General features: G+C 32.4%; 1 protein-coding gene across 12 annotated transcripts in view; it reads left to right on the plus strand.

Moving 5' to 3' along the window:
- ELAPOR2 (endosome-lysosome associated apoptosis and autophagy regulator family member 2) overlaps window positions 1–14491 on the plus strand; it is a 660265-nt gene that overhangs the window by 456458 nt on the left and 189316 nt on the right. The window lies entirely within an intron of this gene.

The following is a 14491-nucleotide window of genomic DNA, read 5'->3' on the forward strand; positions in this document are numbered from 1 at the left end:
ACAGAAATGATGACTGGGACAAAAGAATTCTGACAGAAAGAGAAGAGCAGGATCCCAAAGATTAGGATTAAATAACTGTGCTGGAAGGAACTGGGATCCAAACTATGGAGAGGACCTTCTTAACACTGAAGATTGAGAATCCCTTTAAGAATAATTCCACATTGGTGGAACTGAGTTTAATCTCACAGATTGTGGATTCTGGGCGTCTCTCATAAATTGATTGGTATCTTGCCCAGCCTGACACCACGATTCTCTCTTTTCGTCTTCCTTCTCTCAGACACTGGTGATGCTCTCCTGTGATATTTAGCATTATTGAATACTGAATTTGGAAGCATAATTTTAAGTGTGATAACTTTAAGGAGCTGGATATTTTTTTCTGTAAATTTCATGGATATGGGGCAAATACTCTGATAATATTGTATGTCCTATTAACTTTTTAGACCCTTTAAAAGTGAATCTCATGAGAGACTTAGTGATAAAAGTATTTAGTCTTGAATCTCCAAAAGAATGACTAAGGCTGGAGCCACTGCAGGCCGCTTCTCCCCAGCGCCAAAAAGTCACCCTATTGAGGTTGAATGGATTAGGAAATTGAAGAGGATTGATTCTGGACTACTGATTTCTTAGATATGTTAACTCGTAAGGCCAAGAGGGTTTAATTTCTTTTGACTGTTACAAGAGAATTTCTGTTTTTTACTGTAATTTCTTCCTAAAAAATTTTAATGAGAGTTATATTTAGGTTGGGATGTATATATTTATTTCTACTTTATAGTAGGAGAATATATTGGAGAATCTTAATGTTGTCATTTAATCATATTGTGTATCCTCTGATGGAAACTATTGAATACTATGGCTGGATATAATTCAGAATGGGGAATAGAAAAGCATATCAACTTTCCTCAAAAGGTGGCAGTGTAGCTTGAGATTAATGAATCTGTTCTTACGACACCTTTAAAATCTAAAATCTATTATCTCCCATTATTGTGGAGGAAAAGAAGTATATTATGAAGGCAGGTGGATACTTTACATGAAATACTCAAAATCCACATTGGAATAGCACTTTAAATTTTCTGAAGCAGTTGCATGTACACTATCATTGATTAATTCATCTATCTGTCCATTCATCCACCCATCCACCCATCACCTGCCTTGAATACATATCTGTACCTTCCAAGCAAATGAAGATCTTTACTTCAAAGTTTGGCCCTAAGTAAGCAATAATCTTTGAATGAGGAAACAAATGAATAAGTCCTGTGTAAAAAATATAAATAATTACCCATATTTACAAAAACACTTAAATGTAATTTATTAACACCATATTACATTTATACTGTATAGTAAAGCTCTAAACAGGTATTCTAAAGAATGAGAACTTGCTGCTCAGTAAAATCAGGTGACTTTTGAAAGGTCACAGTGCTGGGGTATAGCAGACCATACAACTCAGACTGCTTTTTTTTCTCCTAAATAGGGCTCTTTCCATTACACAGTTCTACCTCTATGGAAAACACGATTCTGCTCTTTTTTATGGTTCGAATTTCCTTTTTTTTTTTTTAATCTGTGAGGATATAAATCCAAAGGAAAACACTTTTTGACTGGTAGTAATTTACCTTCCTTAAGATGCCCAATGGTGACATAATTGATTTTGTTGCCATTGATTAAAAGCCACATTAAGTTTAAAACTGTCAGCTGAGCCCAGAGATAACATTTTCATAATGACTTTTAATAAACATGGAAGAAGTGATTTCATTGCATTCATAAATTTGATTAATGATATTTTCCCTGGACCAAAATAAATGAGCTGCTTATTTGCATGCTTAAATGCTGAGTTCCAGGTAGATTCTCCTGAAATACATATTTGGAATAGGAGAGGAGGACTCCAGAGATGAGCCTAGTAAACAGTTCTAAAAATGGATACTTTGAGTAACATTAGAAATCTCAAAATGGTCATGTTTCCATTTACCTAAAAAAGAGAAGAATATTTGATTCACTCAGATTTTTACTGTGGTGAAAATAAAGACATCATGATCTCTTTTTATCTAGAAAGAATTTTTCTAGTGGATATTTCTGAACTCCTGATGTACCCCCACCCCAAAACCTTTTTTCCTCCCTGAGGCTTCTGTGTCTCGGTCGATGGCAACTCCATTCTTCCAGTTATTATTCTGAAAACTTTAATACTTGACTCCTCTCTTTCTCCTCTATCAGCTCTGCCTTCAGAGTAAAACCAGAATCTGTCCACGTCTTATCACCACCACTGGTCTGCCTGCTTCTGCTTTTGCATGTTTTCAGATAATGTCAACCCAGTGGTCCAAGTGGTCACATCCTGTCATTCTTCTGCTAAAGAATCTCCAATATTTCTCCTTTCATTGGAGTAAAACCCAAAGCCTTAACTATGTCCAGCAAGACTCAATATGATCTATTTCTACCTCTCTAGTCACACTCCCCCTCAAATAATCTCTCACACCTGGTCTCTAAATATTGTCCCTCACCACCACTCTTCTCCAGCTATACTAAACCCACCAGACATCCTCTATCCTCAGGGTCTTTGCCCCTGTTACTCCCCTTTCCCCCAGATCCTACATGACCAACTGCTTCACTTCCTTCAGTATTTACCATGAAATCCTGGATACACTATCTAACATGTCAACACACCAGTCCTTACTCTGCTTTTTCTGTCTTACATATTTCTAATTATCTAATACAATATATGTTTTACATACAAACAGCTATATTTAAAAAAAATAGTATCCGTGAAGCCAAAATTAGAGTAATTTTAGAAAAACTAGACAATACATGTTAATTTCATCTCTGAAACAAGAATGATTTTCATAGATGGAAGTCTCTACAGAATTGCTCAGATTACACTGACAGAGAAACAGCTAACCAGAGAGAATGCTTTTTTGGCAGGAACTGGGAAAGGCTGATCTTCAGAGGTTTGACTGATTGCTTGTAGCTTTGAAGTTTGATGAGGGGGTATCTCTCCCATCTTTGATAGGTAATACTTTTAAAAGGTGCTCACCTCATCACTGGGGACTGGACTCTCTGGGTATAACTGTAAAGAGGACCGCCCAAGGGCTTTTTACTCTCCCTGACTCTTTGCACCTAAAGAACTGTGGTTTCCTAGAATTCCAAACCACAGTTTGGCTCATACAGTCCTCCGCAGAACTCCTAATGAGGCTGTGCCATGTGTAACTGATGATAAATGGGCCCTACTTATCTCCCATTTATCACATAAATTATTTGTAAAAATCAAAATACTGCTTGAAAATGGTGAAAAAGTCAAAATGGTATAGAAACATTAAATGCCCAGCAGGGCAACCTCCTATAATTGCTTCCTTGTTTGGGGTCCTCTAGTATCTTGAAACAGTTTGTTTATACTGCTATTTCTTGATTTATCAATTCTCAACACGATCATTTCCTTCCTATGATAGTAGAAGAGGATTAACTTACTTCTATCATTTTCTAGTTTCTTTCTTGATAAAATTTCTAACTATATAATATATAGAGTATCTATAATACAGATATATTATTCTTTCGACTGTAAGTGGTGTCTCTTGGCTCTGTACATCTTAGAAGACTATTAGTGCTCCTGTTCTTTGTTTAAAAGTATTTTTAATTACAAACACTTTTTCTTTCAGTTTTATTGAGATAATATCAACATATAGCACTGTATAAATTTAAGATGTAAAGCACGATGATTTGATTTACATACATTGTGAGATGTATATCACAGTAAGTTTAGTAAATATCCATCATTGCATATAGGCTCAAAATAAAAGAAATAGAAAAAAATCATGTTTTTGTGAGAAGAACTCAGGATTTACTCTCAACTTTCACACATAACTCACAGCAGTGTTAATTATAATTATTATATTGTACATTACATCTCTAGTACTTATTTATCTTATATCTGAAGTTTGTACCTTTTGATTGCCTTCATTCAATTCTCTGGTTGCCCATCCTCTGCCTCTGGTAACCACAAGTCAGATCTCTTTTTTCTATGAATTTGTTTGTTTTTGAAGTATAATTGATTTATGACACTATGTCGTAGATCTATTACACAACACAGTGATTCGGTATTTTTATACATTTCACACTGATCACCACAAAAAGTCTAGTCATGATATGTCACCATACAAAGATATTACACGGACACTGACTGTGTGACAGAGTTATATTCCCCATGCTGTACATTTCATACCTGTGACTCATTTATTTTGCGACTGGAAGTTTGTACCTCTTAATCTCCCTCACCTATTTCTTTCCTTCCCCACTGCCCTCCCCTCTGGCAACCAGCTGTTTGTTCCCTGTATCTGTAACATCTGTTTTTATTTTGTTACGTTTGTTTATTTGTTTGTTTTTTGGATTCCACATATAAGTCAAATCATATGGTATTTGTCTTTCCCTTTCTGACATATTTCACTTAGCATCTTTTGTTTTCTTCCCTTGTCGTTTGACGACTATCCTTAGTATTACATTTGGGCTCCTTTCTCTTTTTTTTCTGTATGTATCTGTTACAGATTTTTGGTTTCTGGTTACCATGAGATTTTATATATATAGCAGTCTATACATATATACACATGATTAGTGCTCCTGTTATTTTGACTTGATTTTCCCATTCCAATCTACTAACTTTTATCAGACATGTCTTTACTTTTTTATTTTTAAAGCAGATTCTTTTTATTTTTTAAAGATGATGTTTTGCCCATTGGTTAATTCTAAAAGTTGATAACTCATAAAAATTTGCTTACGGTTATGCAAATTTTGTTCAGTGAAAAGGAAATTTATTTGCTAAATTTATATCCTATTCTCTTGAATTCCAAAGGTTGACCCCTATCCCTAAAATCAAATTTAAATATATTTTTCCTTTTTGAATTCTACCAATTACTGAAAACTGTGCCATATTTTAGTTTGTATGATATGCTGAAAGCATTCTTCTTATACCATTTTTATCTCCTGGAGTTTCTGATTGCTTTTTTTTTCTTGTTGGGAGGACAAACATACATCTTTTACTGTTCCTTGTTATCTTTCAGATTTTTAATGATTTTGTCCCTGTATTAGAGTACATCTGTTATTCTTAAAGCTGACTTAATCTAATTTGAAGCCATTACCTTATTATGATTGAACTATGACTTCTATAGAGCTTCTTGTTCATGGAGTTTCTAATTGATTTTCACTTACTTTGTGTCTCTTATATCCTCATTTCCACTCAAACTTCAATCATAATATTGATTCTATACAGTCAGCCCTTGTCCCCACCTTTTCAATTATTGTTGAGAACTGTCTCTTCAGTGTGCTTCCTGTCCTCCTGGAGCTTATATTCTATTGGGGGATAAAGACAGTCAACAACATAAAGGCATTTTATAGTTTTGTGTACTTACTCTCCTTAGTATTAGGAAGAGGAATATATAGGAACTAGGAAATTCTAGCTACCACTTTAGCAGGGGATAATGCATTTCTCAGTTTCCAAGTTGACACTCTCTATTTATGAAAATCAGTATTTAAAATGGTGTTTCTATTCTTTAATACTTGTATAATAAGATATATGTATTAAGCTATGCACTAAATAGGTTTTAGTAGACTGGCTAGAGCTAAATCTAGTATTGTTTTTAAGCAAAGAAAAAAATTATGTATTCCAATTTCCAAACAGTAAGGTTTGCAAATGAACTTTTAAAACAAAGCCTATTTGTTACAACCAATTGGCTAAATTGGCAATTGACTACTTTGCAGAGTTATTCTCAATGAAAAATGACTTCTTTAACAGCCTGCCTAGGCAGAAGTCATAGGTTTCTTTTATTATCTGTAGGTGTCTTGGCATTTAAAACTCATTATTAATTTGTAAGAATTACATAAAATTGTTAGGCTGTAAGCCATTTGAAATGGCTATTTTGATATATAAGGAATCTGTTGTGACCTTAAGTTGACCTATATACTAAAAAGTTCAGCCTAGGATTGCTTTTGGTAAAGATTCATAGAACCATTTTTTGTAGTTTCTTCTTTTTTGGTCTATTACATATCAAATGGAGAGAAAGATAAAAAACAATATCCAAGTGTTCTCATTAATTCAAGGTGTGGGGTTCCCTGGAAAGAACTGCAGTTATATCCTAGAGGCAGCCAGATGTCTGAGCTTAAATTTGCCACTTTGGCTGTTTCAGCTATTTTGTTGTGTTTATTTCGGATTTCACTCACACAGAGAATCCATCTGTATATATACCAGGGTCTAAATATTTAACCAAGATTTTAATTTACTACTAGTTGAAATGAAAGCTGTATTTCCAGGTAGGTTTAGTTTATGATTGTTTTTACTTTTGTTTTTATTTAACTCGTGTTCAGAAGATTCCTTCAATCTAAGGAATACAGTGTAGCCAAGATTACACAACTAAATTATAAAAATTAAACAATAACCTTAGCAAAAGCAATACTTATTACTTATACTTCCTATTACTACAAATTGTGGAATAAAAAATACTCACTATTCTTGTTGAAATTCAACTGAGAAATGAGAAGGAATGACGTAAAACATTTATGAGACAATCCTAATTTCTCTAAGGCCATTTATTTATGTAAATTAGATGTCAAATTAATAGTTTTCTGGTTGTGAAAAATGTGATATATGTATAAAGCAAAAAGTCCACTACTATTCCTGAATCCTCCTTTACCTCCCTTGTGTGACCTGCTGTGGGAGCATAAACCTTTATTTTCAGATATTTTCTAGGTTTATACGAACATGTATAGGATGACAAAATGTATTTTTTCACAGACTTTATGAAAATTGATACATGGTAAACATGTTCTTGTATTAGTATCTATGGACCTTTTTTGGTTTTTAACAGATTTATTGAGGTGTAACTGATATATAATAAATTGTATGTATCTGAAGTATACAGTTTGGTAAGATATAATATATGTATCTTCCTATGAAAGTATCACTACAATCAAGAAACTGAACATATCATTCACTGAAAAGTTTTCTTATTTCACTTTGTGATGCTTCCCTTCTCCACCTCTCCACATTCAACACTGCCAGGCAACCACTGAACTGCTTTTGTTTGCTACAGATTAATTTAGATTTTGTAGGACTTTATATAAGTGGAATTGTACCATACAAACTTATTTTTGGTCTGGCTTTTTCACTGAGTATAATTATTTTAATATTCCTAAATGTTGAGATGCATATCAGTGGGGCATTCCTTTTTATTGCTGAATAGTATTCCATTGTATGGATATACCACAATTTGTTTATCCGTACATCTGGTGATGAACATTTGGGTTATTTCCAGTTTGGGGCTGTTACTGATGAAGCAGCTGTGAACATTTGGTTCAAGTCTTTGTGTGGCCCTGTGCTTTTTCATTCCTCTTCAATAAGCACCTAGAAATAGAATATCCAAGTCATGGGGTAGGTAAATGTTTAAATTTTTAAGAAGCTGCCAAAGAATCTTCTAAAACAGTCATCAGTGTATTCCACTGTATTTTGTATTATTCTTTTCATTATTGGTTATGTTTTCCTACTTCTTTGCATGCTTGGTGATTTTTCATTAAACTCCAGGCCTTGTGAAATTTATCTTTTGGGGCATTTTTGTATTTCTAAAAATATTCTTGAGCTTTATCCTGGAATACAGTTACTCTTAAACACATTGATCTCTTTGGGTCTTCCTTTAAAATTGCTTGTCCTAGGTTTTATAGTAAAGTATACTTTTATTTTATTTTTCTTTAAGAACTTGCTTTATTGTTTCTTGTGGTGAAGGTCTGTGGTGATGAATTATTTCAGATTTCATATGTCTGAATAAATATTTTATCTTTATTAAAGATTTTTTCACTGTTTTTTTTTTTAATTCAAGTACAGTCAGTTACAATGTGTCAATTTCTGGTGTACAGCACAATGTCCCAGTCATGTGTATACATACATATATTTGTTTTCATATTCTTCTTCATTAAAGGTTATTACAAGATATTGAACATAGTCCCCTGTGACTTTCACTGGTTTAAGACTTATAAGTTGACTCCTCCCACCCCTTTTAGTTCTTTAAAGATGTTTTAACATTGTCTTCTAGTTTTCTTCTTTCTTTCTTTTTTTTTTCTTTCTGATAATAAATTTGTCATGGTTATCATTTTTCCTCTGAATGGCCTTTTCTCTGTCTTTATTGCTGGTTTGAATTGCTTGACTATGTTATGCCTTTGTGTAATTTTCTTCATGTTTCTCATGCTTTTTATTTGTTACGGTTCTTGCATTTGTGTGTTTATAATTTTTATCACATTTGGAAAAGTTTTGGCCATTATTTTTTCAAGTAATTTTTCAGTCCCCCTCTCTTTGGGAATTCTAATTCTATGTATATTTTAACTACCTAATGTTATCTTACAGGTCCCTCCTTCTCTGTTTCTGTCTCTGTCTTTATCTCTATCTTTCTCTTTGTCTTTTTTCTTTCTGAGTTTCATTTTGAATAATTTTATTTTTATTTTAAGTTCATGAATCTTTTCTTCTGCCTTGTCTAATCTGCTATTTAAGCCATTGAATGTATTTTTATCTCAGACATTTAAGTTTTCATCTCTAAAGTTTAAATTGATTCTTTTTTTAATACTTTCCTTGTCTCTTCTTGAGGAAAGGTATTCAATCTTGCTTCAAATATCCTGAGTTAGAAAAACTATTTTTATGTTCTTAGCTACTAATTCTGTCATCTATTTTATTTCTTGGTTAGTATCAAATGGTCGCTTACTCTTTTCTTTATTGTTTGTGATTTCCTGCTTCTTTGAATGCCTAATAATTTTTCACTGGATGCCAGCCTTTGTGAAATTCACTTTCGGAAGTATTTTTATATTTCTAAAAATATTCTTGAGTTTTATTCTGGAGTACAGTTACATGTAAACAGGCTGATCTCTTTGGGTCTTGCTTTAAGCTTTGGTAGGTGGGACCATAGAGACATTTAGTCTAGAATTAATTTTTCCATACTGCAGAAACAAGATCGTTGTTAGTACTATATACCGTATGCTTTAAGAGCTTTTCTGCTCTAGCTATTGGGAACAGGCATTATTCCTAACCCTGTGGGAGCTCCAAGAACTGTTTTCTGTTATCCTTTCAGGTAATTCCCTACTCCTCCCGGATGTGGGTAGTTTTCTCACACTCATGCATTGATCAACAGTTAAACGAATACTTGAAAGATTCTCTGCACAGTTTCCTGATTCTCTCTCTGTGTTGTCTCTCTCTTTCCTCCATTATTCTGATCTGCAAACTCTAGCTTCCTTGGATACTCAGCTGTGTCTCACATTAGGGACACTGCCAGGCACTGCCTGGGTTTTTTTTCTGCCTCAGTCACTGCATGCAAACTCACACCTGGCAGTAAGCTGTCTTCATTGCCTAAGGTCTGATGTTTTGAAAGCCTTTGTTTCATGTATTTGCGTAGTACTTTTTAGGTGTTTCAGATAGAGTTTTTCTGGTCACTGTTACTCCATCTTGGCTGGAAGGAAAGGTCAATCTTTTTTTTCTAATAACTACAAACATTCCACTGTGTTGGTTATATCAAAATGTAGTTTACTGGAGACTTACTGAAGAACATTAAGATCATTTCTAGTGTTTTAAAATTATAAGCAATATGAAAATAAGAACTTCTTATGTATAGAGTTTAAAACTTGATAGAATGATAATTATTTCTCAGGTTTTTTTTTTAAGTTGATTAAAAAAAAAGAAATATTTTTAGCCATATTTAGCTTTAAAAGCTTTAAGGGTAGATTTAGAAGAATTACAAAGTGGCATTTCAGGAGTTATTACAGTAAGAACAGTGATCATCCTTTGCTCACAATTCTACTACCCAAGTCTCAGAAACATTGCAAAGAGTGCTGGCTGGTAAGGATGCTTTTACTCTCTGCATGATGAAGTTGGAGGAGACTATAACAAACAGACTAAAGATATAAATACTGTTGTTTTCTAGATGATTTTTAACAACTCATTCAACACGTATTTTATTGAGTTTCAGCTATTTGAAGACACTGAACATGCCCAATAGTATTTGTTGAACAAAAATATATAAAACATGGACAACTTATTGATTATAGTCTTCATTACCTTTTATAGTTTGCATTAGACTGGCAATTTCATAAATTTTTGTTTTTAGTTTTCTTTTAAACAATGAAACAAATTTTAAATGAAACAAAAATAAATTCAACAACCTAACATTTCACTAATGGATTTATTTTGTTCATAAGTGTAGTGATTTACCTGTAACAATAAATATTCCTTCCATTCTAATTTTTGATACTGGAATTTAACCTGAAACCTAATTTCATGAATTTGGAGAAGTAGGTTTTCTTTTTTTTCAGTATTTCCATTCATTAGGAAATCTCATACAAGACATTGCACATTTAACATCATGTTTGAGGCCTTGATATTTTTCATAAAGACATTTAGTGTAGAAAGAAATTACTCTGTATGGTTACACCATCTATATTAGATAAAAGTTCAAAAGAAAATACTTCTTCAGATTCTTCATAATTCTTGCATTTGCATTCATTGTTTCAAAGGCACTTTTAAGAAAACTAGAAATATTTAAGTAGCCCTCCCAAAATGAGACAATTTCTTTCATACAAAATCTTTATCATCATTATTTCTTTTACTGAAAAACAGCAAAATCAAGTGCTACAGTAATTTTTTGTTTAAAAAGATTATCCAATTTAATAACTGCATTTATTTTGCTAGAAGAATTCTTCAAGGTTTAAAAAGGTGAAAATAGATGAAGGGCAATACTGTTTATGACAGTTTTTTTATGAAAGAGAAATATGTTGCAGTTATGAGCTTTTTAATTAATAAATAAGCTAAATAATAGGATTATTGTTGTAAGCCTCTACCTTAAGAAGGTTAATTCTTTCAGGTTTTTACTCTCTGGAAATGACTTCATAATAAGTCATATTTATCAATGAAATTGGCAAAAGTAAAGAAATATCTATTATTTGGTCAACCTCTTGGAAAAGGGCATTCTCTTACTGCTATAAGGAGTAGAAAATGATAGAATTATACAAAATTGTCTTTTGCCAATCATATTTAAAAATATTTCATACTTTGACTTAAATATTGAAATTCTTGGAATTTATAAGACAATTCAGATGTATGTAAAGATATATCCACAAGAGTACTCACTGTAGCTTTATTTTTAATAGAATAAATGGAAATAACCTCCAAGTTATTAAAGTAAATGACAGTACACCCATATAATGACATAATATTTAGCTACTAAAATTGTGTTGCAGAATACATTGCTAGAGTTGAGGAAATGCTAAAAAAAAAAAAAGTATAAAATAACTTAAAAATACATATGTTTTTACCTGCATAAAAATACATGACACACATTAATTTTTAGCAGTGCTAATCTTTTTGCTTTGTGCTTTTTTTGTGTTTGCCAACTTTTCTGCCCTGGCTATTTAATGAGATTGAAGTTCCACAGTATTTATTCAAGGAAGAAGTATCAAGGACAGTAGGAAATATTAAACGTACTGTAAGATAAAAAACAACTAAAGAACTCCTATCGACCTTTGGAGTCTAGATAATTCTCTAGGGAGTGAAGTTGTCTTTTTTGCTTAAAGGGCCAACAATAAAACCATTTAATTTGTGTTTCATATCTCCTCTTTTCCCTGACTAATGAGCAGTGATAAAGGGATAAAAGTTAAGCTCAGAAAGACATAGAAGGCAGATAATGTAATCCTGGGGAAAAAAAAAGCAAATTATAAGTGCAAGTGTCATTAAATTTTATAGCACTGATGAAAAGCCTGGTTTATACTTTGCAGGTTCCCAAAAATGTTTTGAAGGTAGTATTCTGTTTTCTAGCATGTGTTATAATTCTTTTTCCTAGAGAACTATAAACTGGAAATTGTTAGCCTGGTGACCTGAAATGAATTATTTTGGCCTGAGGCTAGTTGACCTGTCAGGCAAATGGCAATGAATGGAACAAGAGTGTGTTCCCTCTGACACTTTAGTTTCTATTTTTACCTATGCACACAAGCATTATCCTAAGAAGGGGTGTGCTGTTGTGCATTTTAAGGTCATGGACTACTATTGCAAATTGGAATTTAGCTCCTCTGACAATAGGTTAATTGCCAACTCATACTCTTGATGAAATAGAAAGTACAGAGGACTTATATTTGAAAGAGAATTGTTAAGGGTACTTATCTCACCTTAATATATTTTGATATTTTGGAACACTATTAAAATTTTACTTAACACTTGATGGCTGCTGGTGGGAAAAAGTATGAGCTAATTACTACTTATTTAATGATATTCCTTCTGTTTCTAATTGGAGCAAGTTAGGAGCATTTATCTTAGAGCTAGAAATTTATAGGAAACCTTAAATATGAGCATATGATAATATACATTATATATTCTCCCACAACATTTTATTGTGACCATTACCTATGGTAATCAGTATTTTTCAAAAATATTATTTTCAATGAATACACAGGATTCTCCTAAAGGAAATACCTCTTCCTTCTCCATCAACTAATAGATTGCTGCTGAAATAGCCATTCTTCATTACAGGACATTAAATATAAGACTAAATAAGTTTTAAGAATAGTTTCTTGAAACTCCCCAAATGACAGTGATCACACCAGGAAATTGCAAAAATAAGGTAATTCCTTTCTTTTGTCTCTGATGAGATGTACTTTTTTTTCCTAAGCAACTGCTTATTTTTAACTTGTAGGTACTATATGTCATATAAATGACTTTATTTAATTTATTTTTTTAAAACACATTTATTGTGGTACAAAATGACTCTATTTTAAATCTTGCCCACTAGAAGGCTTGGATAAAGGTGTAAGCTAACTCTAGAATCAGGAATATTTAACTACACTTACTTTTACTATAGCTCAACATCATTTACTGTGAATTAATTTTAGGTTGTCATGTGTATGCATTCTTGTGAGATACATTAAATTTGTTGCAAACATTAGCATATAAATAACAAATCAACAACTATAATAAATATTACCACAAGGAAATTACCTGATCTCTATGAATATGTTTCCTAATCTGAAAAATGTAGATAATTATTTCAGTCTTTTAGGGTAGAGCCATTATGAGAATTAAATTAGGTAATTTATATGAAAGTCTATTACAGAGCCAGAAAGTGCGAAGTGTGCAAAAGGTGTCTTCCATTCTTTCTGTAGAGATAGAGCTAGTACATAAATTCCGTTTTCATTTAGCTAGTACACTTGCTGTTAAGTAGAGCCAATCTGAAATCATACCGAGTAGATGATAGCCTATCCAGTATTACCAATATATTGGTATTTTAAGTTTGGCAACTTGATATATAAAAACCATTTAAAATGCTAATAAAATAAAAAATCTTCTGCAGTTTTCAGATGATTGTTTTGGTAACATATAGATAAATGCTATTTTCCCTTTACTATAGGAATGTGTAATCATCCTATTTCCTTAGTGATATAATTTTAAAATATACTAGACTATACTTATTTAGGTACAATTTTATACTAAAGAGTTAGGGTGTTTTACATTTTGAATATATATGGAGAACTTATGTAAGAAGGATGCAAAAGCCAGTTCAGAGTCCTCTAAGTACTATATAATATAAAATTTATTATCAATAATAAGATTACTTATAACTGAGGAATGGCTATACTTGTGAAGAACATTTGCCCCTTACATATGCTCTTATTCATTTGCTTTCACATGATATATTAATATTTGATTTCTTTAAATGGTACTTTGCCTTTAAAATATTAAAATTTGTAACATGTATACAGTGCAGTTGTAATTACTTAATATTGCTGTCGGAATTAGTAAGGGAAGTAGCCTATATCTTAATCTTAGGGATACCTCATAAGATGCTTTGATTTTTCTTGATTAAAATTAAAACAAAAGACATCCCTAATGTTCAGAAACAGGGTTTGCAATCTACATATTTTGACTAAAAAACCTATTATAAATAAAAGATGGCCGAAATGTCTCACCCAGTAAAGAGACGATTTAGTATTAACATGTCTCAAAAAAAATAAAAACTAATTGAGCCAGTAATAGTTGGACAGACTGCCCTTACCTGCTCTGTTTCCCAGTTTTGAACAATGAGAAATAAGGTGTGATTTTTTTTCTCAATAGAAGAGTGGAAACAATCTGAGTTTCTGTTACAGGATTTTTCTGGCTGTGATGGCCCTATGGCCATTCTTTTTGGATAACACCTTGATACCCTAATCTAGGCCTTCAGTTCCTTTCTGGGCAAGAACTCTGAGAGGAGATCCTTTGCCAGGAAGAATTGTTGACAGGTGTGCTACCAAAAGCAACATGTACTCGAGGAGGAAGAATCACCAAATCCCTAACAGCCTTCTATCCTGGAGTAAGGGATATGAAACAGGAAAGAGGTGATGGGGAGATTCATGCTATTTCTACCTTCTTTTTGTTAATACACACACACATACACACAAATTTGCTTTTCAAGAATAAAGAGAACCACCTTAAGTAATTTGAAAAAAAAATCCTAAATATTATCTAAGTTAATTATTAGTC

Source organism: Vicugna pacos, chromosome 7 (assembly GCF_048564905.1).
Source record: "Vicugna pacos chromosome 7, VicPac4, whole genome shotgun sequence".
In the NCBI taxonomy this organism is placed as follows: Eukaryota; Metazoa; Chordata; class Mammalia; order Artiodactyla; family Camelidae; genus Vicugna; species Vicugna pacos.